The sequence below is a fragment of the Homalodisca vitripennis genome, chromosome 7 (assembly GCF_021130785.1).
Source record: "Homalodisca vitripennis isolate AUS2020 chromosome 7, UT_GWSS_2.1, whole genome shotgun sequence".
Taxonomy (NCBI): Eukaryota; Metazoa; Arthropoda; class Insecta; order Hemiptera; family Cicadellidae; genus Homalodisca; species Homalodisca vitripennis.
In genome coordinates this window covers 82,710,062-82,737,779 of record NC_060213.1, presented here as the reverse complement: position 1 = coordinate 82,737,779, position 27,718 = coordinate 82,710,062, and the positions used below count along the sequence as shown (strand labels likewise).

The window sequence follows — 27,718 nt, the reverse complement described above, 5'->3', positions numbered from 1 at the left end:
TTTTTTTTGACCTCCGTTAACTAATAGTTATAGTCTCTGCTCTCTAACCGAGAGATCAGGAGTTTAAATCCCGCGGAGGTCCAATAGTGAGTGTACTTTGACAATAAAAACCAGTGAATATCGAAGCCGCCATAGCTAACGCTGAGGCTTTAAAAGAGAGGAAAAAAGTTAGTTTTGAAAATTTAAGTAGTAAGCAACTAATAATAGTTATCGGTATTGTCAATTTTTAAACGTTTTATTTCCGTCTGTCTATCCTAAATTGAACATCTTTAAAATTGAATATAATGAGTACATTGCTGAGAATTTTCATTGATGGTTTTTCGTACTAGATACAAACTGGGCAACCTTTGAACTGTTAGAACAAAACATTTAGAGTTCAGTACTGCGTTCCAATATTAGCGATGTGCAGAGTTTGCAAAGTTTTCAAATGAAAGTAATGGTTTTAATCCTGACAGTGTTGTAGATAGGCCATAGTATAGATAATAGACAATAGACAAACTTCTTTATTAGTATATTCATCAAGAACAGTAATAGAGTCAGAAATTAGATAAACTTGTTTTGGAAAAATAATTTTTGAGTCCGATGATGAATAACATTTGAGAGTGATTTTTGAGTTCCAGTTGAGGCCTCCAGTCTTGGTTCAAGAATTCGTCAATGGTGTAGAAAGGCTGTCCAACAAGCAAGTCATGGAGTGCTTTTTTAAAAGCGTTACCCTGAAGCTCTCTTAATGGTTGTGGTAGATGGTTCCATAGCTTTCGCCCAATGTAGGATGGTTTCTCCTTGAAAAGTGCTGTGCGGTGTATGGGTAGAGTGTAGCTTGTTGCATAACGTGTGTTGTAGTGATGAAGGTCCTTTCCAGTTTCGAGATTCTTCTGGTGTGCATACATGATAACTTCTTGGATGTATAGCGCAGTAACAGTCATTATCTGGAGTGTCTGGAAGGCATGTCTGCAGCTCTGCCTTGATTCTAAGTCAGCCAAAACTCGGATGGCTTTTTTCTGTAGGGTAAGAACTCTATTAAGGTTTGCAACTGAGGAGCCACCCCAAACCGCAAGTCCATACCTCATGTGAGTTTCTACTAATGAGTAGTAAGCTGTTTTGGCTGATTGTTGGCTGTAGTTGCTGATCCATTTAATGCGTCGAACAACGTATATTCCAGATTCTAATTTTTTGCAGACATTGTTCACTTGCTCAGTCCAGGTTAGGTTTCTGTCCAGAATGACTCCAAGAAATGTTACATGATTTTCAACTGTTACATTGGCGATGCTGGGAGTAGTGTATCTTTTCTTACTGAAATGAATTTGTATTGTTTTTTGTGGGTTTATAGCCAGGTCATTTGTTTTACAATAATTCAGAGCCTTGTTTAGAGAGGCTGTAGCAGCTGCACAAACACCTTCTGCAGTGAGATTCCTTATCAGGAGTGTTGTGTCGTCTGCGTACATTACGCATGATGTATTATTATCTTGGGTATATGTTGGGAAATCATTTACAAATAGAATAAAGAGGACTGGGCCCAGTACAGACCCTTGTGGAACTCCTCGGAGAATAGGAAGTGGTTTTGACTGGTGTGTTTTTGTAATTCCAAGTGTGGTTGTCTGTACCTCAACTACTTGGGTTCGTCCTGACAGGTAACTTGCAAACCATTTGTTTGCTGTGTCTGTGATTCCCAGTAACGTTAGTATTCTTACATTCCCAGACCGCTTTCGAATAAAACGAACAGGTATCAAGTGCCTTCAGTGCAGCCTGACTATCAGAAAGTATTAGGTATTTTAATCCTTTTTTTTCCCCTTCCTGAGGGAAGAGGACAGTTTCCCCGCACTTAGTCCTAAAAAGGACCTTTGCGCCTCCCTTACTTTAATTTGTGCCCTCAAAGACCGAGGCTTTTGCAAAAACCAATCAGATTTAAGGGCTCCTGTTCTCTAATGCCTTTGGGGCTGAGGAGATATGCTCCCAAGTATCTTTTCCGAGTCTCTACGATGGCAGGACAATCCAACCAAATGTGCTCCGCTGACTCCTCCTCTTCTCCACAGAGTCTACATTCGCTGCTCTGACTGAGGCCTACCTTCATAAGGTGCTTCCTCAGAGGGCCATGTCCTGTCGCTTTCCAATCAATCGAACAGGTATCCAGTGCCTTCAGTGCAGCCTGACTATCAGAAAGTATCAGGTATGATAATCCTTTTGTCCTCAATTGTGTAAGTCTTCTGGAACATGAGTCTATTGCCATGACCTCCACCTGAAAAAGCGTGGCATGTCTTCCTAGGGGCACAGCCATGTCGACTCCAGGTCCATGTATTCCGTATCCTGCCCTAGAGTCTAGGAGTGAACCATCAGTGAGAAACTTCAGGACTCTTTTTGTAGGGTAGGCCTCCCTTTTAATCCATTTCTCCATACTTCCGATAGAGACCATATATGGATTGTCAAAGGAGTATTTCTTAACCATAGCGTCTGACACTTTGGTTAGCATTTCAGCCTCAGTAAATACTTGCAATGTCTGTATGTGGCCTTCTAAGGAGGTAGCATTTATTATCTTTGTTCCTAGAAGCTTCATTGCACTTAGAGCAGCTGTTCTCACCACCTCCTGTCCCAGAGGACCGCTTCAATTGCTAGTGTTGGGCAGGAGCTCATCGCTCCCGTGATGCTCAAGCAAGCTAGCCTTTGAAGACTCTGTAGCCTTTTAACAACTGTTGTTTGTTCTACTTTCAGCCACCACACTAAGGCAGCATATGTGACCATTGGTTTTATTACGGTTTTGTAAATCTAATACATCATTTTGGGTTTATAAGTCCCCATTTGAATCCAAAAAGTCTCTTACAGGCCCCAAGGGCCATTCGCTTTGGATATCCTGTTTTCAATATGGGAATTCCAAGTGAGCTTTTCATTCAAGATTAAACCCAGGTATTTCACTTCTTTTGTTTGGTTTATGCTGATTCCCTCCAGAACAGGTTGTGTAAGCTGGAACTTTCTCTTCCTGGTGAAGGTAATCATATTTGTTTTAGATGGGTTGATCCGTAGTCCTTCCCCATGACACCAGTTGCTTATGAGGTTTAGTTCTTTTTGTATTAGACGTTCCAGCATGCCTATGTTTTTTCCTTTGATCGTAAGCACTAGGTCGTCCACATAACATAGTAGCCTAGTTCCCATCTTCTCTGGTTTGCTTAGGAGATCATCCACTACCATCGCCCACAGGAGAGGAGACAAGACTCCCCCCTGGGGGCAGCTTCTTTGGGCCGTGATCGCGGCAGATTCGTCTCCGTACTTAGCTTTCACCTGTCTGCTTTTTAGGAGGGCTACTATCCATTTGACTACATCTGGGGAAACTCCAAAACGTTCCATCGCAGTCTCCATGGATTGATATGCTACTCGGTCGAAAGCTCCTTCAATGTCCATAAAGACGCTGACTAGGGCTTCCTTTTTTTCGAAGGTATTCTCCACCTCTCTCACTAAACTGTAGAGAGCAGTGGTGGTTGATTTTCCCTCAATGTAGGCGTGTTGTGTGGGACTAAGTGGGTGTTCCAGTAATATTACGTCCCTTATGTGTCTATTTATTATTTTTTCCATAGTTTTCACCATGAAGGAGGTTAGGCTTATGGGTCTGTACGAGTTGGGATTTGTCGGATCCCTGTATTTTTCCGTACAAACACCACCAGTGCTGTCCTCCAGTTTTTTTATATGTATCCTAAGGCGAAACTGCTTCTAAACAGAATGCAAAGAGTATTTAATAGTATGTCCAGCCCCTCTTGAAGAAGGAGATTTAAATGGCTTGAACGATCTTATAGTCCATTTAATTCTATGTGTAAATAGTCTGTTAGACCGCTGTCTGGCTTTAGCAACCTCCCGGCTGGATCCCCCCTCGATTAGAGAATAAATATCCTCATTTCGAGTCAAGTGACCCCCCGGGAAGTGCGTCTCCAGAAGCAGTTCTAAGGTCTTCTTCCTGTTCACTGTTAGGTCACCGTTGGTCTTTACTAAGGTCCCCATAGGAATCGAGAATCAAGAATCTTTATTGTTGGCCCACAATAACTGCATTGACAATGTCATCAGATGGTTTATACATATACACAGTATAACACCAACATTAAAGAATAACATAATACATACTACATACTTATGGTAAATAGTACAAGTCACAAAGCATAAAAACTAAAAGAATAAATTGTCTACATTACAAGAAAGCATTTCGTCTATTGTATAAAAAGCTTTTTGTCTTAACCATTTGAGCAAAGCATTTTTAAATTTTGTGCAAGGAACATCTTTGGCCATTAAAGGTAGCTTATTAAATAATTTTACACCAACATAAAAGTATGTGTGCTGGGTCTTAGTTAGCCTAGCGTATTCTAAGTCAATAAGGTCTCGATATCTGGTGGAATAATCATGACTAGAGTTTCTAAGACTAAGTGTTTCAAGATTTTCTTTAACAAACATTAAACTTTGAAATATAAACATACAAGGTACAGTAAGAATATTATGTTCTTTAAAAAAAGGTTTACATGAGTCACTAAAGGCTATATTGAAAATTGTGCGTAAAGCTCTCTTTTGGCATAGAAAAACCTCCTTAGCACCAGTTGAATTACCCCAGAGGAGAGTTCCATACAGAAGATGTGAGTGGAAAAGTGCAAAGTACGCTTTTAATATCAATGTGAAGCTAGTACAAGTTTTGAGTTTTTTTAACAGAAAAATTACTCTGGATAAACGGGTACAAAGAATATCTGTGTGATTTTTCCAGGTAAGCTTAGTGTCCAGGTTGATTCCAAGTAGCTTAACAGAGTTATGTATAGAGTTATTTCTTAAACTAAAATTAATATGTTCAGTCTTATCTTCGTTAATTTTTAAGCCATTAGCGGAAAACCAGAGGTCAGACCTTTCCTTCATGTAGCCAATCATAGCCGAGTTAATTTCAGAGAGCAAGTTAGAGCACATCAAGGTAGTGTCGTCAGCGTAGAGTACACTTTTATTAGGCACAAATTTGGGAAGATCATTGATGAAGACCGTGAATAAGAAGGGACCCAGAACAGAGCCCTGGGGGACCCCGCTTATAACCTGCTTAAGGTCCGACCTCTGATCACCTATTTTAACAAACTGGTACCTATTACTAATATACAACATAAATAGTGAAAGCTCATTGCCCTCAATTCCATAGTAATTTAGTTTTCTGATAAGCTCTTGGTGGGGCACAGTGTCAAAGGCCTTGGTTAGATCTAAGAGTAAGGCACTAACTTCTCTTTTTTTTCAAAACTATGAATAATGTATGACACCACACTTTCAACAGCCTTAATAGTGGATAAATTATGTCTAAAACCAAATTGTGCTGACAGAAGTAATTGATTTTGTTCAAAGTAATGTTCAATCTGACATTTAATTTTTCTGGAAGGGTTCTATTTCTTCCAACTCTTCTACTAGGGACACTCGGTATCCCTTCCAGTTGGTTGATTTAGGAACCCTGTGGGTCACGTTTTTTCCCGTATCTCCTCCATGTCGAACCTAATAGGGCAGTGGTCCGATAGTGAGAATAGAATAGAATATATTTTATTGCGTTGACAATATATATTACATTGTATTGCAATAGTCAATAATACCAATTTTTTACGGTATTTATCTTAAAAACTAAATCCATTCACTCGACTCTCCATACAGTTGCACGCAGGCACACATTCATATACATACAAAATTCATAATTCGTGGGATCAACCCCCAGGATTGCAACATCGCCGCGAATATCAATCCCAAGTGTGCTCCATGAACTCGCCAACTGAATAAAAAGCACAAGACACCAGGTAGTGTTTTAATTGGGTTTTAATTTTTTTTGGATTTGTTTCTAAATTTAGTGTTTCAGGGAGATTGTTAATGAATTTGATCCCAGCTTGAGAAGGGAGGCGTTCAAATGCTGCTGTTCTATGCTGTCGGGTTCGAAAGCGCCCCCGAGCTCTTGTCTCGTATTTGTGTATATCACTGCCCTGCATCAATATACACTGAAATCGACAGTAAAATGAAGTCTCTAAAATATACAAGCTGGGTAGAGTTAGCAAGTTGAGCTCCCTGAAGGCTCTTCGACATAACCTCTAATGTTAACGACAACTTCGACACGTCTGTGAGGCCTCCTCTAAGATGTGCCACCTTACATGTTTATGTTTTTGAGTCCTGTGGATAGGGTTATGTCTAGGACTTCTTTCCTAGTTCTAGTAATAAAGGTTGGACTTGACCCTCTATTTTTTAAAACTTAATTATTGCTAAACAAAGCTGTAGAAGTTCCTCACCTCTTTGGTTTATGTTGGTGCTTCCTCAGTAGGTATGGTGAGTATTGCAGTCGCAGCCGAGAATGAGGGCCGAACCTCTATCTCTGCAATAGTCTTTCTATCTCTTTTGGTGGGCAGCTTGTTGACGGGTTGGGGAAATAGGCTGAGGCTATAGTAACCTCTCTCACCCCTTGCAGTTATGCTACTTTCACTGCAGCCACCACCAGATCTCTTGTTATAAGATCTGTAATAGGAAAGGCTGTTATTTTTTTTGAAATTAGAATACATGTTCTGGGGTTTTCAATTGATCGATCATATATGAGATATGTAGATTGTTTCACTTTACCTACTATTTCATCTTAAACCAAAATAAAATTCACCAAGAATCCCATACATGAAAAAAAATATTCGTGCTGGAAGATGTTTGTCATCTTGTCAATAGCTCCTACATCCCTAAAGACACAGGAATCTACTAATTACGAGATACTTATGAAATCAGTTGTATGTGGTTCTGATATGTGTTCTTTGAACACAAAAAGCCTCAAAAATAAAATTCCATAATAATTAGAGAGTTTGTTTATAAATTAAGTATTTGATTCCAATAAGAAGAAGCTGGTAGAATGTATAAGAATCTAAAAAGAACAGTCTTTCCGCACTAAACTGTGAAGTCATGGGCTTACCTTCTAGCACCAGTGCTTGAGCTTTCCTTCATTCAGACCAATCCAGCATTTTGTCTCTTGTTCTCTCTAGTAAAGTTAGTTATAGTTCCTACATTCATCTTGGGAAGAGGTGCATTAATCCCCCAAATGTTTCCCCCGGGGAATTGTGCTGAATTAAAGATTAAAGTAAAAACCAAAGAAAGTAGTGGAGACACTCATTTTTATTTTGATCGCATAATGAAGGTTCCTTTGAGACCCCGGCAGCACTTTCCCTCCCCCTTTTTAGTCAGGTTTTGTCTCGAAAAGTGAGATCACTTGATCGTTCTGTTTGTAGTTCAGTTTAGAGTTGGTTATGGCTTTTTCTGCTTTGTATTCTTGGTGGAAGTGAGTAGGTTTTAATGGAAAAGACATTTTACACATATGTTTTTCTGTAAACAATATCAAACTGATGATGCCTTAACCGGCAAAAGCGCTTTTTAAATAAATTTATTGTGGAAGTATGAAAAATTTCTTTTCCATTGGTTATGGCTGCCAAAGTATATGTCTATGACTTCTTTCCATGTAGAGTAAACTAGGAGCATCCTTTCTAGATTCACCATCTCTAGTTTAGTGCTTGGCAGGTACAAAGCTGGTATATGCCATCAACCCTAGTCCTTGTTCATCGAGAAGTCATATAGTGATATGATTGGGAACATAATGCCCCTACTCCAGATAGAAAGAGCAGGCTAAAATCATAGTTAAATGACGGTTTTAAACTTGTAGTTAGAATATGATTGTCTCAACTGCATAGGTGAACCTGCTTACCTCGAACTCCTAAGTCAGTGTGTTCAGTTCATTCACGTCCAAATTGTCTGCCTCCAATAAAAGTGAATATGAACACTAAGTAGAAGGAGACATTAGTGGTTGCTAATTCTGAGATGGTTGGCATGTGTCAAGGTTGCTGAGCACATGCAGTAGTGGTTCCACCAAAATTATGACTGTTGCATCACACCTGATGATTCAACACGGTGGCTACGATCTGAATTGTGTCAGCAGTTCGTCATAATTTAAGTTAGACAATGGGTGTCGTTGATACACAGGTAGAGATTAGAAAACCTTACTCCTGGGATTGAAAAATTCTGTTTTCATGTTTTATAATGTACATTTGGCAACAAAATATTTGAAAAATTATTTAAACTTAATTATTTTATTCACGGTAAAATATTGTACCACATCTAGCGTCAAGAAATAACTTGGCTCCAAAAATAATTTTTCGTCAAAATTAAATACAATTACAACAAATGCGAAATCGTAAAACTAAATATAATGACCATTGTCGTTTTTTTTAAATATATAATGAGTAGGTAAATTGAATAAGATAAATTATGTTTCAATACCTATTTAAAAAAGTAAATATACAAACAAATTTGCAAAATAATAATAACTTTAAAAAATGTGTATTCTTAATTTAATTAAATCAAATATTTTGAATACTTCTTGATATTAAATTGAATATGAATATTAAGTGGAAGATCAAACAGATCGGTAGGGTTTTACCTGAGGGAAATCTCTACCGTTCTTGAAAACAAATAGGCTACAACCAGCACTTCCCTCAAGTTTAAAAAAAATATTTATCCATAACATCTGCTCCTCACACGACTTAAAGGTATCAATAGATCTTATCGTTTTTTTAGGAAAGATTGTTATGTACCTCTTAGGTAGACCTTATCTCATGTTGAGAAAATGATTCTTCATTCCTGAGAGGAAAAGAGAGTGAGTTCCCTTGGAAACTTGGTATTTAGCAACACTTCTGTTTGGTTTCCCTCCACTTTCAATTAATTAGAGATTTGCTTTTATGAGGGACTGTAAGGATCACAGTCTTGAGACCACATTCATGTCTTTCTCCATTCTGGTCTCTAATTTGAATATCAAGGCTGTAATAGAGCATTTTGATTTTAGAATAGAATAGATTTTTATTGTGTAGCCAAAGGCAGTACAATAGTCCTTAATTAGTGGTAATACATTTTACAAGTTAAGACTTGCTTTGCTTTACACATCTTGTTATACTGATTGATTTAGATATTTTTCCATCATAATCCACCACCTATGCCCGACCCTTGAGCTAGTCCTGGATCAAAAACAGCAAGATGTTTGAGAAACCACATTACTCCAGCTTATTTCGCAGCAAGTCATGAGGGATGAGGTCAAAAGCTTTAAGCAGGTCAAATAAGCTCAATGACACTGTCTGATGTTCTTCAATTTTATTTAAGACATCCTTGAGAAGATCCATAGTTGCCATTGATGGACTCTTCCACTTTTGGAAGCCATACTGTTGTGTATGGGGATGGGAGTTATCTTAGCTGCTTTTAATATTGATGGAAATTGGAAATACTCCACTTCTGAAACATAAATTGACTATGTAAGAAGGAGGCTCACCGACAAGATCTGATATTGACTTCACAACCACAGGAGTCTAGCCAAAAGTATTGCCTGCTTTTTAATTTACAAGGTTTTTCATGGCGCAGAAAACATCCTCAACTTTTACATCTTTCAGGTTTAAATTTGTCCTAGGCATAAGTTTGGTCAGAAGATTTTAAATGTCCAAAAATGTGTCATTAAAACCATTGGTATCGGGTTTTTAAATCTCTGCCCAGACCTTGCTTGCATTGTGATTGAGTACCTAATTCTTTATGAACAGCCTGCAACGAAGCTCTAGAAATGGTATTAGAGCAAGCAATTTTGCCCAAGATGTGCTAGTCTGATATGTTTGTGTCATGAAAACTCTAAAGTAATAAATTTATGTAACCACTTGTCATAAGCATAGGCTTTGCTACTATAATATTACGTGTTTCTATTACGTTAATTATTTCTTTTGATATAATTCTGTCGAGTCTTTTTCGGCATTGAAAAAGTTTTAAGTGCAGTCCTCAGATTTTCACCTCCTAGTCATTCCTTCTGAGCTTATCAGTAATTCCTTGTTTTAACAAATGGATTAGCATATATGGTCTTCTGTTCATAATATGTAAATTGAGTAATGTTTTGCTGAGTTCTACAAAAAGTCCAAGAGGATACCATTATTTACTTTTTCATCTTTTCTGCAGTTGGGAAAACCTGTTGCTGTTGGTGTGCAACATTTACAGCCTACACTAAAACTTTCAGCAGATTATTTGAAAATGCACAATCAAATTGATCTGTTTTCCCCTCCTTCTGTTTACCTTCTACCACTGTCAAATTCCTTGATGATCCCTCTTTGGCTGGATCTTCTACTTTAATATTTTTATACAGTTATATTTTCATTGGATTTAGAATCAGTTCCCTGGCCTTTTATAGAAAATACATTTTTCATCAGATACAAGAATCCTAGTGATTGCCATTAGTCTACAGTTTATAGTACTAAGCTTCACTTGTTTTGCTTGCTTTACTCCCATTGCTCAGGATTGATTTTGTGTGTTATTTTTAATCATGCACTTATTTTCTATCACACAATTTTTGGAGATGCTCATGGAAGACAATTAACTGGAGGACAGTTTGTATCTAGAGTTGCATATTTAGAGTAAAACCCTCCCTTAAACATACAGTCCTCAAAAAATGTTGTTACACCTTGGGACAGCTGAAAAGAGAAACCTGATATAGATAATGAGATTTTGGATTAAAATTACCCTAAAGTGTCTAATAAAGGTATATGGTACATGGCAGAGTCTATCAGTAAAGCTTGTTCTGGTTAGAAATAACTTGAAAGAAAGAGTTCTCAAGTCAATATGTATAAAAATGCGGCTAGTAAAGGAAATTTTTTATGGTTCTAGTCATCATAACTAGGCACATATTCAAAAGTGCAATATCACATTATATTGCTCAGCTTCTTTGATGACCATTAGTATTCAAGGTCAAGCCTTTTAAGTTAGCCATTGGATTTAACAATTTTTATCAATTCACCGAATTCTTCAAGCAATTGTAGTGATTTCTTGTTGTTAAATATCATTACAAATCTCGTTAGGCTGTATATTGGCTGAGCATGCTGCATGAAAGTTCTAACTTCTGAATTGATGTAACTGTACGTGCCAGTTGACATTTCTTACAATTGTTGAGGCCCAATCCAGCCAGAATTGTTTTTGAGTCTGTCTTTATTGACCATGAATTTTACAGTCACTAGTGCCAAACACCTTTCTACTATCATTCCAGTCTCTGACTACTATTAACTTTTTTCAGTCTTCATTTTTTATTGTGGAATTGGCAATATACAACAAAAATTATTGGAAAATAACCATAACGTAAGCGTACATTAAGTAAATACGATAAACAAAACAATATACCAACTCTACTTCAATTAGTGGGTAAGAACTGTTCTAGGATGCATGGTCATTAATCATCATCAAAATCAGTGCCGGATTTACAGATTTTTAGGCCAAGTTTTTTGTTTGGCCCCCCTCTCCCCTTGTGTTGTCTGAATTTTAAATGATGGTTTTTAAAGTACGGTATATAATTCACTTGTGATGACAGATTATTAGATTAACTTAAAATAAAACTTATAGAATAAAATATGTGATTTTTAAAATATAATTTTAACCTATACCAAAAATACATATTTCCTCTCTATTTTTATTTACAGGGAGTATATTGCTGACTGAAAGTAATACAGATGTTTGTTACCTTTTTATGTTAAGAAATATTCTAATTTAAAGTTTGAAAATTGTATATCTCCATTTATGTTTATTGCTTTTGTCTAATAGATATTTATATAGCGTTCTAGTTAATCATTCCATAAAAAAATATATATAATAAATTTTAATACATAGAACCTTTTGAGTTAAACACACAATACATTATAATTTATTTGATAAGAGAAACAGGGTTGTATACGACTCTTTTTAGATATGTTTCTCATTTACAGCCTTATAACTAAAAATCTTAGTTAATTAGGCACATGAACTATGTAACATATTTTGTTTTTTGATTTGATGGATGATGATACAACCATGAGAAAATATTTGTTTATTACTTTATACCATTCATATGTCAAAATCACCAAAACATAGTACAATCCTATTACTCTCAGCTATGAATTACATATTTTAATGAATTTTAATGGATCAAAAAGTGTGATACACGAGCAGTGGCGCACCCCAGGGGGGGGCTTTGGGGGCTTAAGCCCCCCCCCAAGGACCTGATATATCCGACTAATAAATACTGTATGTGACTAATCATTCGTTATGTATCATCATATATGTTTTATCGTACTTTTATAAACTATAATGAATGGTAACGTTTAAACCTATTTATTAAAGTAACACAGATTAAATCATAGAAATCAAGAGTTGTGAAACAAATATTTAGACGTATGTATTCACAGTATAACTGCCTGCGCTGCTGTGTTAGCTCCCTCCATTCCATCCTGCTCTATGGCGATGACTACGTTGCCGTTGCCATGGGCGACCAGCTCTAGTTTCCACAACTCTCACCAGACGCGCCCGTGCCCGCCCCCGGCAGTGAATTTGTCTTTTGTCCAGTTGACAGTCGTAGTTTTATCGAATTGCAGTATAGTGTGTGTTATGGGTTGTCTGGCTGTCAAGTTCAAGCTGTGTTTTGTGGTCTAGGTCTGACAAATTGGTTGGACAGTAGTCTAGTAAGTTATGGGTGATAAAGAAAAGCTAGTATACAAAAACTATTTTAAACCGTTGAAATGCCACAAAAATATTTCGGCAAGTAAGGAGCTGCCTACATGTGCTGAACAGCCTGAGTTTGTGTTGGAGGATGTCTCGGGAGCTAACGTAAGAACTCTTGCAGTCCGATGTAAGTCAAAATAACTTAGACATTGCTTTGTTTAAAACAAAAAAAATTGACAGAGACAGTGAAAAGTTAAAAGTGTTGAATGACAGATGGGTCCCTCAAAGTAGTTTTAACTTTCCTTACAGAACGTACGGGACTCAACAACGAAAATTTTTGTTTTCATGGCTAAATAAATATACTTGGCTGTCTTATTCTGGAATTGAAGACTCTGCATACTGTGTTCATTGTATGCTTTTTTCCAAAAAAGAAGTAGGCAAGAGTAACGCTCAACATACTGGCCAACTTGTTGAGGAAGGTTTTTCTAACTGGAAAAAAGCATTAGAGAAAAATTTGAAAAGCATGCAGCCTCACAGTACCACAAGGACTCTTGTGTAAGCGCAGCTAACTTTAAAAGAGTAATGGATAGTGAAATCAAATCAATCGACAAATCCCTTGATAAAGGGAAAGACCTTCAAGCCCAAAACAACGTGAAAAAGAATCCTTCCGATAATAGACACTATTATTTTGTGTGGAAGGCAAAATATTGCTCTTTAGGGGCCATAGAGATTATGGCGAGTTTGATATAAATCGTAGACCTGCCGAGAATGAGGGTAACTTTAGAGCACTGCTTAGAGCCAGAATTGAAGCGGGGGATCAAGATTTAAAAAAACACTTTGAATCATGTGGAAAAAATGCTACGTACATAAGTTGGAACTTCCAAAACCAAATAATTGATGCTTGTAACCAGATCATAACTGAAAAAATAGCAACTAAAGTTAAAGAGGCTAAGTTTTTTAGTATTCTCGCAGATGAAACGTCCGATGTTTCAACAATTGAACAGTTTTTTCGTTGTGTGTCTACGATATGTAGATTCTGATGCATCAAATAATTACCAAATATGTGAGCAATTTCTCAAGTTCATGCCACTAACCTCCACAACCGGTAGGGAGTTGGCAAAAAAACTGTAATAAAAGGACTTGAAGATAGTAACATTGACGTCAATAACCTACGTGGCCAGGGGTACGATGGAGCGGCTGCCATGAGTGGAAGTTTAATGGGACCCCAAGCCTGTATCCAAGAAGCTCACCCCACAGCAATATTTGTGCATTGCGCTTCTCATAGCCTTAATCTGGCATTATCAAACGCTTCTGAAGTTGCACCTATCAGAAACTGTTTCGGAATAGTAGAGAGGGTGTATAATTTTTTCAACACTCCTAAAAAGACAAGCCGTTTTACAACAGTGTAATGCATCGGAGATAAATGTTGAAACCAACAGGAAAAAACTGCTACACACTTTGTCCACAAGATGGGTGCAAAGGCATGATGCCGTCTTTGTCATGAAGGAGCTTCTTCAACCAGTTGAAGTAGCGTTGGAGGAAATAAAAAACTGGAGTGATAGAGACTCTTCTTCTGGAACTCTTATTTTACTCAGCTCTTTACGTCAAGGCGAATTCATCATTTCTCTCTTGGCATCAGACAAGCTCCTTGGTTACACTGTAAACCTAAGCAAAAAGCTGCAAGGAAGTGATTTGGAACCTATCTTCTGCAATCACACCATGCTGAAAACTGTACTTGAAAGCCTAAAATCCATAAGAACAAATGCGGATGAAGATTTCAACTCCTTGTTTGAAGAGGCTACCCATATGGCCAACAACTTTGGATGTAAAATCTCCATGCCCCCGAAACAGTTGGCAGACAACAAAATAGAAACAACACACCAGCAGATACGCCTGAAGTGTACTACCGGCGATCTATTTTTCATCCCTTGGATTGAATCTTTGATAAGTTCTTTGGAATCCCGAATTCATGAAACATAAAGACATATTGAAGGGGTTTGAGTGTCTGATGCCTACAGCCGATGGATCACGTTGGAAAGGAAGAAACCTCAAAACTTAATTATCTGCAGCTGTGTTGTTTTTATAAAAATGACATAATTGAAAGTGGTGGGAACAACGAAAGCCTGCTCAAAGCCGAGTTTGAGTTTGTGGCACAACAGCTTTAAGACCCACACCAACACACCAAGAAATGTAATTGATTTGTTGAACTTGTGTGATAAGGACATGTTTCCTAACATCCACATATTGTTGAAAATATTGTGCACTATCCCTGTAACTACGAGTACAGCAGAAAGGTCGTTCTCAACATTACGTAGACTCAAGACCTATCTAAGGAATACCATGGGTGCTAACAGACTGAGTGGACTGGCGGCTTTGAATATTCCACCGTGAAATAGAAGTGACCAATACAGAGGTAGTTTCTGTTCTCAAAAAATCGACCAGACGTCTAGATTTTGTCTTGTAAATATTTTTAACTTTAACTTACATCTCATTTTGTAATCATTAAATTTACATTTGTAATTTAATGTATTATTTCTTTCCTTGAAAACTTAAAACTAATTAATGACAGTCCAACTTATTCCAGGATGACATTTCATAATAAAAATCAATATAAAGCTTTAACTTGTAATTTTAATAAGGTTTTAATTGAGCTAAAAGCTGGTTTAATGTAATAGTAGCCTTATTAACTTAAATTTTTCTCTAATAAGATTAACTTGTAGTTGATTATGAAACAGGCCACAGGACAGTTGGTTTTTAGCTTACTCAATTATCTAATGATCATGTAATACAGTGATGTACCAAATGTTACATTATTGTAGTTCGATATGTTATAGGCCAACTAATTATATATTACTGGTCATTGAAGGTCATGTAATGGAAAACTATAGGCGTACATTTTATAACTTGGGAAGCCGAAGCCCCCCCCAAACCAAAATTCTGGGTGCGCCCCTGTACACGAGGTTTAAAGTTGAACACAAACTAATCAACAGAGATACAATAATGAAAGTTACATTAAAATTTAGCCTGTTTATCTCTGCGTTTATACACGTGTCAAAAACTTTAAAAACTATAATGTACACTTTTTTTGTCGATAAGAACAAAAAAGTTATGGATTTTGGTCCTTTTCAATCAAATTGCAACTTTAAAAATTTGTAGCTCAGAAACTTGTGATCTAGTTAAGACCACAAGATAGGTACAAGTGTATCGTTGTTGAGTATGTAGTTTAAGAATTTTTTAATTACTGTATATGAAAAAAAGTTGCTATTAAACTTACCATCTTAGCTTATATTCTTCAACAGGCAGTACAGAAGTTTGATATTGGCCTGTGATGGAGCTCTTAAAAGCAGTATCTTGACCATATAATTTTGTAAACCACTATTTAAAACATTTAACTTTTAACATTTAATTGAACAGGTTTAGTTCCTGTTTGTTTGAACACGCAAACCACCAGACTACCCAGGATGACGTTGCCATGGGAGAACCACTTTATTGCTGTGGTTTAGTCTGATATTAGAATTTCTCGGTTGCCTCCCAACCAGTCGCTTTGAACGATTACTGTTGTTCATATGGTAAGATAATTTTTGAAAATCTCGGACTTCAGAACTTAATAGAAAATGAATCATATAAATTTATTTGGTGATGAAACGATTCTTCTGTGCGGTGGAGCTCGAGTCCACCTTACTCAATTTCCAGTTGAATGCTCTTACAATTAATCTACGAGACAATAGAATTTCCTTGTCAAATATTTCTTGTTTATAATTTTAAAACCAAATTACAACATAACATAAAGAGAGTGGTAGGAGAACTACTTTATCGCCAAGCTGTAGACTATGACATTCAAATTCATCAGTTGTTTAGAGATCATACAATTTTAACGATTATCGTCTTCTTTTGTATGGAGATACGTCTCTCGATAATCTCGGATTTAAGAATTGAATTAAATATTAAGGGGTGGGAGAGCCACTCTAACACTGCACAGTAGACAATGATATTTGAATACATATGAATCACCTCGTGCGGCACCTCTCGTATGCATTCTAGGCCAAGGCCTCTATAGAAGAAATTGGTCCTTAATCACACTAGTTTTGATGGATATTGAAATGGGAGGGTATCAAAAGAGTTAAGAATATGAAGTAATATTTTTTCTCCAATCATATGAGATTGTTAAAGTGGTATAGGTCAGAATTTTTCTAAAAATGATTTATACATGTTTTCAGTTTCTCCTTGATTAGTCCTATTTGAGAATAGACTGGAATAAGTCCTAGTTCATGTAGTTCTAAAGAGATAACAGTACCTCTTTCTGTCTCACTGAAACCTAGATATGATTAAAGTAAGTGTGGTCTAAGTCTAACTGATATCTTATTCTTCTATGGGGCGGCCTACTGCCATGCACTTAAGCCTCAACTGATATCTTAGTCTCAGCTGTTGTGATATACATGTTTACCTGTAAAAGAAAGTATTGATATATTTGATGCCTTATAAACTTAGATTGATGCAATGATGGAGAGAAGAACAACTATTCACCTTTAGATGTAGTAGATATGTATTATTTATTGTATGATTTAACAGTATAGTAACATGAAAATGAGAGAGAAGCACAATTTGACAATTTTAACTCTATTGGACGCTTAGAGTAACAGAATATAACAACATCCAGACAACAGTTTAGAGTAACAGTCTAGCCAGATTTGTGTGGCTTAGTCCACTAAAATACTGAACTTCAAAGTAGGCTTAGAAACAATAGTAAAGGTAAGATTATGTAACTACAAGTACCACATAAAACATTTAGAAGCACTGTTAATGTCTGTAAGAAATGTTTTCTTAATACGTTTGTTTTGAGTAATGTTGGAGTAAATAGAAAATTACAGAAAAGAAAGGAAGATGAAGACTTAAGAGGTAAGCACTTTGAAGAAAATAAGGTGAGGTAAAGAATTGTGTAATTGGTCATATTAAAGCTTTCTGGTATACCAAAGTTATTACTCCCAAAAAATAACACCAACAGAAAATTTCATCCTTCAGACCTGTACGTAAGCAAGAGGAATGTACATTGAGAAATTCAAAAATATGTGCACATTCCTGCTTTAATTATATTGACATAATTTTTATGTGAAATTCAAATTGTCTTTTCATGTGCTACATAAAAGCACATGAAAGAAATGTAACGAATACTTGCAATTATCAAACTTAGAAATTGATTAACAAATAGAAGTAGATTTTAATAGTGCATGTCAAATATAACAATTCTACAACAGGCAGGAAAGGTAAGCACTGCCCCACAAAACGATACCTATTACTCAAATGTTAGTACTGGTTTTTGTGCATTGTATTTTGATTTGTGCAAGCTATCATTTCCTAAGTTAACAGTATCATAACCCTATTACAGATGTAAGATGTATTTTTATAATCTAGGTGTATACAATCTTGGTCAAAACAAGAGATCACATCTGTATGGGATGTATTCTAGAAGTTCTGAGAAAATATCGTCTTGCCTAATGAAGCATAATATTAAATAAAATTGTGACACCAAGAGGCATGTTCTACCTAGTGACATTTCCACTGGACAGAATAATAATATAAAAGTTGCTCTCTCTCTTCTGAAGCTTGTGCAAGAAGGCAATTTTCACATCATTGACAACTAGTTCATGACTGCGGTTATTCTTATTTACCTAATGATGCTGATTTTGGTTTAATAAAAACTGCTGCCAAAAGGAAAAACTATTTATGTACCTGAGGGCTGGAATAAATGTTTGGTCCAAGCAACAAATAAGAATAATATTTTGGTGAAGAAGATGACCAGGGAGGAACTTAGAAGTGCTACAAAAAGAAAAAGAAGAACAAAATAAAAAGTAAATTAGAGATACAATGGTTGTGGTATAGCAAGGGGAATTATTTTGAAATACTTGTACAATACAAACTCATCGTTTATGAAACAAAACTTTTAGCACTGGACCTGAGATGGACATCATTACCAGAGTATCAGGCTCCGCTTTACAACAAGAATGTAAAGCTTTTTTTTAAAAGCATGATGGAATTGCTGAAGTTCATCCTTGAGAGCATCCCGAAGGTGGTGTCGTTTAGGAATGTAGAAGCCCACATGATATACCAGGTAGTGGATTGTTATCTGAAGACAAGGTTGAGCAGGGATGAAGGACAAGAAGAAAAAGAAATTTAAAAAAATGGAATGGAGTAAACCTTTAAAACTAAAAGTGTTCAAATCCAATCTGTTTTATTAATGTGACAATAATTACAGTGTATGGCAAACATCAGTTAATAAGGATAGCCTAAAATTTCTGTCATTCATAGTATAATAAGCATACATACAATCCTTACAATAACACCTCTTTCATTCATCGCCAATGCAACCTTCTTCGAACAGCGGGGTCAGTCTTCTAATTGGGCAGCCTCCCAGTTGAAAGCCAAAAACTCACCTGCATTATAAAATGCCTGAGACACCAAGAAGCGTTTTAGGTGAGTCTTAAATGCCTTTGGAGCATCTTTGATTGAATTGGGCAGTCTATTGAGGAATTGAACACCCGCTTGTGAGGGCAGGCATTCATAAACCACTGTTCTGTGTCTACCAGTTCGGTAGTTTACTCTGCCACGTGTCTCAATCATATGTATGTCTTGGGCTCTGGTTATAGCACATTTGTTATTATAAAACAAAGTTGTTTCTAATATGAGACATGGCAGAGTCAACAGCTGCAACTTCTTGAAGACTTGTTCTTTTATCTTGTGCTTAAGAGTAATGTTTTGTACATTATAACGTGCAGTTTCATTAGTTATTTAGACCTTTATTTCTGTTTTTCTTGAAAAAAATTTTAAACAGCTTAGAATAAAAGTGTTCTCAGTTTTCAACCCCTTAGAGAACTATTATTTGTTTGAATAATAGTTAATACATACATTACACTATCCACTTAAGAGTATTATATCTGGATTCTTCATATTCATATTCTTTCATTCATACTGAAATATCACATTTTCATGACAGACACTTTGATTTCATCCCCTTAATTGTTCTTAGCTCGACATACTTAGAATTAACTGTCAGGCAGGTAAATAAATGTAAAATAGCACTAGGTATAGAGATCCTTAAAATGGAAACATATAGTCTGTTTATCTAGTTGGCTGACGATGAGAGAGACTACAGAGAGTGAGATTTATGTGTCTGACAGTCCGTTTTAAGTCTATCAAACTAGGAAAAATATATCTGATAAAAACATATCATTTCATATTTTTAACCCTTTTGATACCCTCCCATTTTGGCCTTCACCAAGAAGTATATTTCTTTCTTAGGAAAAATTTCTCTGTAGATTTCGTGAAAAAATCAGGTTGTGGGCTTATACAAAGAAATTTGGCTCTCGGCTTCTAGATATACGTACCTAACTAGTCATTTGAAATCATTGAATTGCCATAATCTTTAAATATTTTTATAACAATACATTTGTAAGAGTAAACCATGCAAACCAATGGTGGTTTGCTTTCTGTACAATCTTTATGTTAAAATATGTGAGAAATAAAACTTTAAAAAAAATATTTTGCATTTTAAACAAATTTATAAAATTGTATAAAATGAACATATACGTATGGTAAAAAAACTAAATTTTCGCTTTTATAAAATCACTTATTTATAACTTTATTATTTTATCTGCTTGTTTATAATTAGTTTTATAATTATAAATGAGCTGTAAAAATGAGCTGTAACTTTTATAAAATATTTTCCATTCATATAATTTTTATTGCCTAATTTTACTAACTCAAAATTTCAGAAGCAAATTTGAAAATTTTATTTGTTTACAATTGATTTTCTTTGTCAATTTTAGAGGTTATATATTTGCTATTAACATATTTTATTATATAATTTTTAAAACTTAATTTGTTACAAATTAAATAAAAAATTATATACTTATAGCCATCAGTGTTTGTTTACAATTATAGAAGTTATTGGTTTGCCTGCAAATCCTACCAATTATATCTTGGCGCTTCTCTGAAGATGAGGATGTCAAATTACTGGCGTCAAAGAATTAAAAGTAGGATTAATTCAAAGGATAGTAACAAATGTTTATAAAAAGTTCTTCGTCGTCGTCATCACACATTATAATAATATGTTGCGTTCTGTTTCCATTCAAAGTTCGTTAATTAGTTCAAACATCGAGCTAGTTAGGCTGATCACCGCTAGGTAGCAGTGAATGCACTTGTATGGCTCAAGGCCACGTCTACCTCGCTGGAGCAGGACTGCACTGCACTCTACAGCTGTAGAGCGGATTAGGTGGTATTCCAAGTTTGCGTTCAGTCATTCCAGTACCGTTCCATGTTGTGGCTAGGTTAGGTTAGGTTCTGCCGAAATTTTCACGTGGACTTGTGTATTTTGTGTAAATTCAAACACCAGGTTTCGTGTTGAGTGAAAAAGTGTTGGAAATATTGATTCCACCGCGGCAATCAGTAAAATCTGTGGTTGCATTTCAAGGTAAGCCAGTATGATTACTACTAACAGTCCAGCATTCCTCGCAGGTGATTGACATTTCGCTTGTCAACTGTCAAGATCGGAAAGTTTTCAGTTTAAAGCAAACTTTATGATTGGTATTTTGAAGATGTGTCAGATGTTGTTATAGTTAAGAAAACTGTAATATGAGTACCAGACAAATAATTCTAATCGCAGTATCAGAGTTGATAAACTACATACATGTCCATAAAGTGCATAACAATTTTAACGTACTTAATTCTTGGACAATAAATTACATTTTGGTAAAACAGTATTCCAAGAATTGATATCCCATTTATATTAATCATTTAATATGTAATTAAACTAAATATAATTTAATATATAAATTTGTAAAGATTCGTTACAATGCATGTATATATTGTTTGTCCCAACTTTAAAAAATCTAACTTAAGTTATCAGGAATATAACCAAGAAATAAAGTTAATATGTAATTAAGGATATATATGAGCAGTGTAGTTAATACCAAACCTGCTTTTCGTACATACATTTAATGTGTTTTTGGAGTACAGTATATTGTAAAGAAAGATTGTATCTTGTCCTAAGGTTTAATATTGACCATTTTGTCAAGAGCTAAGGTCTAGATAAACAAAATAATGTGGCAACAAAATAAATTTCAAAACCGAAAGTATTTAGAAATGTAAGAAGATGCAGGGTACTTCACTTAGTGATTGGAATAGAGCATTCCAAGATTTTAATCTCAAGCTCATAATGAGATAAATTATGCTTTCATTAAAACCACAGATGTGATGAATTTCCTACAAACATACGTACATATTAATTTATACACTTAATTAACAAAAAAGTTCTCTTCATCATCGGCGGTTATTATATTAGGGGAAGCCTCTCCCAAGGAGCAAATTATGAAACAGCTTTCCATGTAATCTTGAGATGTTAACAATCAAAATCTGAATAAGCTTCCGTGATTAAGTTAATCCGAAGATTTTACAATTAGTTTGCAACAGTTCTATAACAAAACTAAGTAGGTAGTGGAATAATGGTTGAAGCGTGAAAGTTTCAAACTATACGTTTGAATAAATACTATTAAAAAAAAGAAAAGTAGCATGGTTGTTCCTTCAGGTGGAAAGCTAAATTGCTTTAAATTTATAAGATCTATACCAATTCGTACAATTAAACCATAGATTATATTTTATAATATTTAGGTTCGATATTAAAAACTTACCATGCATGTCTTTTTAGAATTTTAAATTTTCGTTTCAGTACTTGTTTTTAAAGTAACACAGTCTGAAAATTAAGGAACGTACACACTTAATACCAAAATGGAGGCATATATAAAAAGTATTATTATTAATGTCACACCCACATCGTTTAAAATTGATTGTTTAGAAGTCAATAAAAAGGCTATTAAAATGAGTGTCAGTTTCCTGCCTCTTAATTGAAACATCTGTTAATGGTCGTCCCGGAACAGAATGTAAAAACCTCACCCATTATCCCACAAGCCAACAACAGGCGACGATCTCCGGGTCTTGATTCTGTTTTTGTCATTTACAAGGTTAATTTTATGCCACTGCTTGATGTCGGCCGTAAAACTCTCATTCGTAGACAACATGCATTGGAAAGGGGAATGCTATTAATAGTTGAATATATTAATGTTAATTTATCACATAACATCGTTTCTTACTAACATTCGTTTCTTCGAGAAGTTGCTGTTCTAACATTAGCATAATATTAATAGTACGAAAACAGCCCAAATCGGATGGGCAATTTTTCATTGCCTCATCCGTAAGTAAGCATTTGACAGGCTTGACACTGTTTTTTCCATTGATACGTAAGACGTGTGTGAATATACTATACTGTAGTAGAACAGACTCTTAAAATACCATTAATAATATTTATTCAGGAAATTGTAAGTATAGTATAATATAGTTTAGTGAGTGACCTTTACCAGCGTGCTATAATGCGAATTTGTGTAGTACGAACGATACTACCGTACAGAGTTTCACTAGTTCAAATTATAGTTGCATAGTATTAACTATAGTGTTTATTTTTTTTAAGAAGGTCCCTGACGAAGCCGGGTCCCGGCGACCTCTGTCACACGATAAACATCTCACTTCAAATGTCCACCACACTAAAATATACACCTATATTACCTCGGAAATATTATTTTGGTGTTTGTGTAGTATTCACCCATGTATTCGAGTAAAAGAAAAATATTTGTGTGTTATTGTGGATTGTGATAACCAAAAATATGGAGAAAAACACGTTTTCTGTTGAAAATTTTAACTTTCTACTCATCTTTAAAGTAATGACAGTTTAAAAAAATCTTATACAGCATTTGTTGTACGTGTGAAGAACGTTCTCTTGAAGAACGTGTGAGAGAGGTCGCCGGGACCCGGCTCCGTCAGTGATCTTCAGAAAAGCAAACTGTGAGATCAGGTGATTCAAAGTGCAATAAAAAGAAACACTTGCACTGTCTAAACATGCAGTTAGTAACTGTGTCCGGGAAAACACCAGGTCGTTCCTCCTTGATAATATTATTTTAACTTGGAAAATAACTTCCATACCTACTCTCATCCGAAAAAGACATCCTCCGACGAAGTCTGAAATGAAATAAGATAATGTGTAAAATATTACATACGATACGAGATCCAAGTGTTACGTATGCGCCGAAGATCGTACCAAAACAGAATGTTGGACAAGTCAATAACCCTAATGAACCATACTTTTCGTTATACTGCAAATAGTAGCTAAAAACTGTACGTATTAAATTCATCAAAAGAATATTATTATTTTTACCTTGTACATACTGAAAACTACTACAAAAAACCTTTTTGAAAGAGCTGTTTTGTTTTAAACTAGTACAAAAGTCAAACGTGAGCAATTTTACGGATGTGAAATACACTCGTTTCAATGTAGTATGATGTTAATACACATTTTCTCCCATCTGCTATGAAAAGTAGCTTATTCTCCTCTAAACAAGTAGTAAACGTTCACTTTACTCTTAAGGGAGAAGTAACTCTGTCTCAGAGGAGAGTAAAGTGTATCAATTGTGTTACTGTTATGTAAAACGGAAACAAGTATTTATAAACAATTTAGTTTATGGTAGGAATCAGTGATATTTACAATGTATTGTAATCCAGAATACATTCTTAAAATGTGAATGTTTTGTTAACATTATAAATTGGGGAGGAGCGGTTGTTTGTATAGCACGGTAAAGTTGTATTGTTAACCAACAGGATTGCAGCCCACGGCTAGGCCTCCTGTAAGTGACAAAGTAACACCTTCCTCGAAAAGGTTTCATGGGAAGACGGGTCATATATTAAATACACATATTGTGATCTCCACTAAACTCGATCCCGCGACCTGTCTGTTTGAGGCCCTCGCCCTTACACCCGTGGAGGAGGCTGTATTTAAGTGTGGTTTGTAAAATAAAACTGTAACTAACTGGGTAATATTAGTATAACACACCTTATGGATTTTTTATGAAATTGAATGGTGATAGCATAGAACAGAGGTCGGCAACTTTTTAAAGTCAAGAGCCATTTAAGATATTTGTTTGAGCGTGAGGGCCGCATATTCAGAGAGAAAAAACACGTTTAGGAAAGGATTTCAATAAATATACTGATTATATACACGGGGCAAAAGTCAAGCCAAAATTAAATACAGTACTACTGGAATAAGTACGCTTTTTCATTATAAATGAATGCCGTAACAATCAATGATTTGAATGAAAAATTAGCACTAAATAAATATATAATAAAAAGTATATTGGTTATTTTAACGTGGTTATTGTAGAATTACGTTTTTATGGCATTACAATTTATTATCGTCGATCGCCGCAAAAACCGTCCGCGGAGCTCACGTTGTTTCACCCCTGACACAGAGGAACAACATTACATGACTCCTCTATGGTATTGTCGGTGTAGTAGTTTATTGCTATGTACGGATTTGGTTATTACTCAGTCTATGCGAAGATGTTGCATTCAATGTCAAAATTTCTTGGTAATTAAAGCGTTGTGGTTTCACGGTAACGGGTCGCAAACGAAAGGTAAATGCATTACAGGAAAGTATTAAACATGTAATATTATACCCAACGATTTAAATGTAACTCATAAAAATGAGGATATCACTTCCAGATTAAAATTGATTACAATTCTAAACACAAGATTTAGAGCGCTATCACCGAACACAACGCTTACAAAAACATTCTGCCAGACAATCTCGAAATAAACACAACATTTATGGCACAGAGTAATAAGGTATATACCTTATTACTCTGTGTTTATGGTCTTTTAATGCATCAATGGCAAAGTGAATGTAAATAATATGTGTTATACCTATCCTTTACGAGTGTTGCATAGTACATGTGAATCACGTACTGGACATTATTATAATATAATGTCGATTGATTTGTTATTAAGAGCCGATTAATGGACATCCAATCATAAGTTACATTTACTGTGTACTGAAATAATTTACCAAATTTATAAACGGTATTTTGGTTCGAACTTACTTTTAAACAGGAGATTTCGTAGACGTGTTTAAAATATTATCCGAGTAAGTATCATTTATTGAAGCATAATTTTATCAAGACAATGGCAATAATAATGTTTTGTGGCGTATTAACTATTAAGAAATTAAAAATAATATTACACATCGTGGCCATTGCTGTATGACCTGCGCGTGAGGGTGCTGCATTTCTCAACATGACGCGACAAGACGAGATAATTCCTCTATACCAGGGGTTAAAGACCGCTCTCACAATTACTGCTATAATCAAGTTTTCAATGTTCAACATTTAAGCATGGTTGTATTCCAACAGATTTATATCTTTTGTAAGTTAAAGAATGAAAATTGGTTCTTTAAAGTTAAAGTGTTAGATTCCTTTTGTTTTTTACATTTCTCCATGTTTATCTATGTACATGTTCTTATTTAAACCGTCTGAATTAGCCGTTTAAAAAGTTAATTTTAAGCACTGTACTATATGAAATAATATATTCCAGACATATTGAACTGTACATATTTAGAAAAACTTTGGAGTCGGTGTGATCGTACAGTTGTATACTAATTCACTGCATAGATCCGGTCCTCAAACTTCATGGGACCCAAAAGTCGCTTCACGTCCTCCAAGGGCTCTCTATATTCAGATTTTTGGAAATAACGCAGCAGGATTTAACGTGTTTCCGAATATTGGTCTGAACAGCTTGCAGGAGGAATAAAGCTCGAGTCACTTTGCACATAAAGCTGGAATACTTTGCAGTCCATGACTGCATACGAGTGGGTGTTTTAGCTATTCCCAAAAACGGGGAGGAGGGTTCTTAGTGATTTATCGTATATTTTGAGACGCAGTAAAATAACTAATACGGCTATATCGATTGGCTAAGGGTGTGTCAGATATTTGGAAAAAAGGCAGACCTTATGGAACAAGAAAATGCTTGCTACAGAGGCTATGATTGTGGCCTGACTTCCCAAACATGAGACTCCTAAGTCCGTATACTCGACAGACTGTCTCATAAAATATAAATGGTTTCATTTCTGTTATGTAAAGTTATCTAATGATAACTAAATGAAAACCACTGGAAGGTTTAAACTATCTCAATACACGCTGAAATCTCTTGGTGAAAACGAATTGTATCTTATGATAATATGCATTTTCAAGCCCGCACGCAAGAGGATAGATTGAAAAAGAAAATGAATAGTGAGATCTCAAGCCAAATCCTTGTGGTACACCAAACTATATACATTTTCCATTTCAAACACGGACACATGAGGGTAGATTGAAAAAGAAAAGGAATAGTGAGATCGCAAATCAGATCCCTGTGGTACACCAAACATAATAAATTTAACAAATAACTGACGACTGTACAGAGTAGGAATTAGACGCCGCTGAAATTTGCAAGGTTTATATTGTTTTGAATTTTGGAAATGATCTGTACGTATTTCGGAAACCTAATAATATTAGCGAAAAAAAGATAATACTTTATAATATTACATATCTCCTTAACATGGAACATCATACCTTATACATTATATCAGTTTCTTGGGTCTACTCGACGTTCTGACCATGACAGTCTAATCAGAACTTGTCTTTTCCAGCGTAGGTTCGCGAACGAGCAGATAACGTCGTCCGAGAAGCTCTCCCGCGGTCGTAAGACGGGCAGATCGTGATCTGACACGGGATAAATATTCATCAAACGGCGCATGCGTCGTCACAGGTATAATTACGTGGGCGCCCGGAGCGCAAGACTGGTAGCGAGCAGGATGAATAATTCCGGAGAAAATTGGCGGGTAGCGCAGACTGAGATGGAGATGATTTAGCGGACCACTTGTAGCGCCCGGGGTGCAAGAGGCGGCCAGCCAACAACCACTCGAGCGTAGCGACCTCTCCACGTGGTACAACTCTCCAGCTCCTTGTTTTCATTCCATTGTAAGAAACAACAGGGGCCAATTAAACAACTTTTAATTGTGTGTTCAGTACAAAATATGCTTTGTAGACATACACGAGTTTTATTGAAGAATTCGGGTTTTCATTAATAGATTGCGTAAATGTGCACGATTGCGCTAGTCTTGCAGCTTCTGTTTTGAATGATAGTTTGGAACTTAATAATTAACTTGTCAACTTGCATTATTAACTTGATGATAGTAAACAGAAGTAATCATAATCCGACCGGAACCATATAAAGTCGATATAGTATATGACAAATCTCCCGGTTTAAATATGTCTTGGCTTGGTTAGGTTATTGACTACACTATTTCTTTTGGTTTGTTTTGCCCCGTGCGTGAACCGATTGA

The 27,718-nt window shown here is 35.7% G+C and overlaps 1 protein-coding gene across 2 annotated transcripts in view; it reads left to right on the top strand.

Moving 5' to 3' along the window:
- Positions 1-20,713: 20,713 nt before the first annotated feature.
- Positions 20,714-27,718, top strand: part of LOC124366005 (tumor necrosis factor alpha-induced protein 8-like protein) — a 108,051-nt gene continuing 101,046 nt past the window's right edge. The window contains exon 1 of one of the 2 annotated variants that reach the window (XM_046822188.1): positions 20,714-20,932. The gene's annotated coding sequence lies outside the window, so the exon portion shown is untranslated. The remainder of the gene's footprint in view (positions 20,933-27,718) is intronic. The other variant, XM_046822193.1, reaches the window with a different exon arrangement.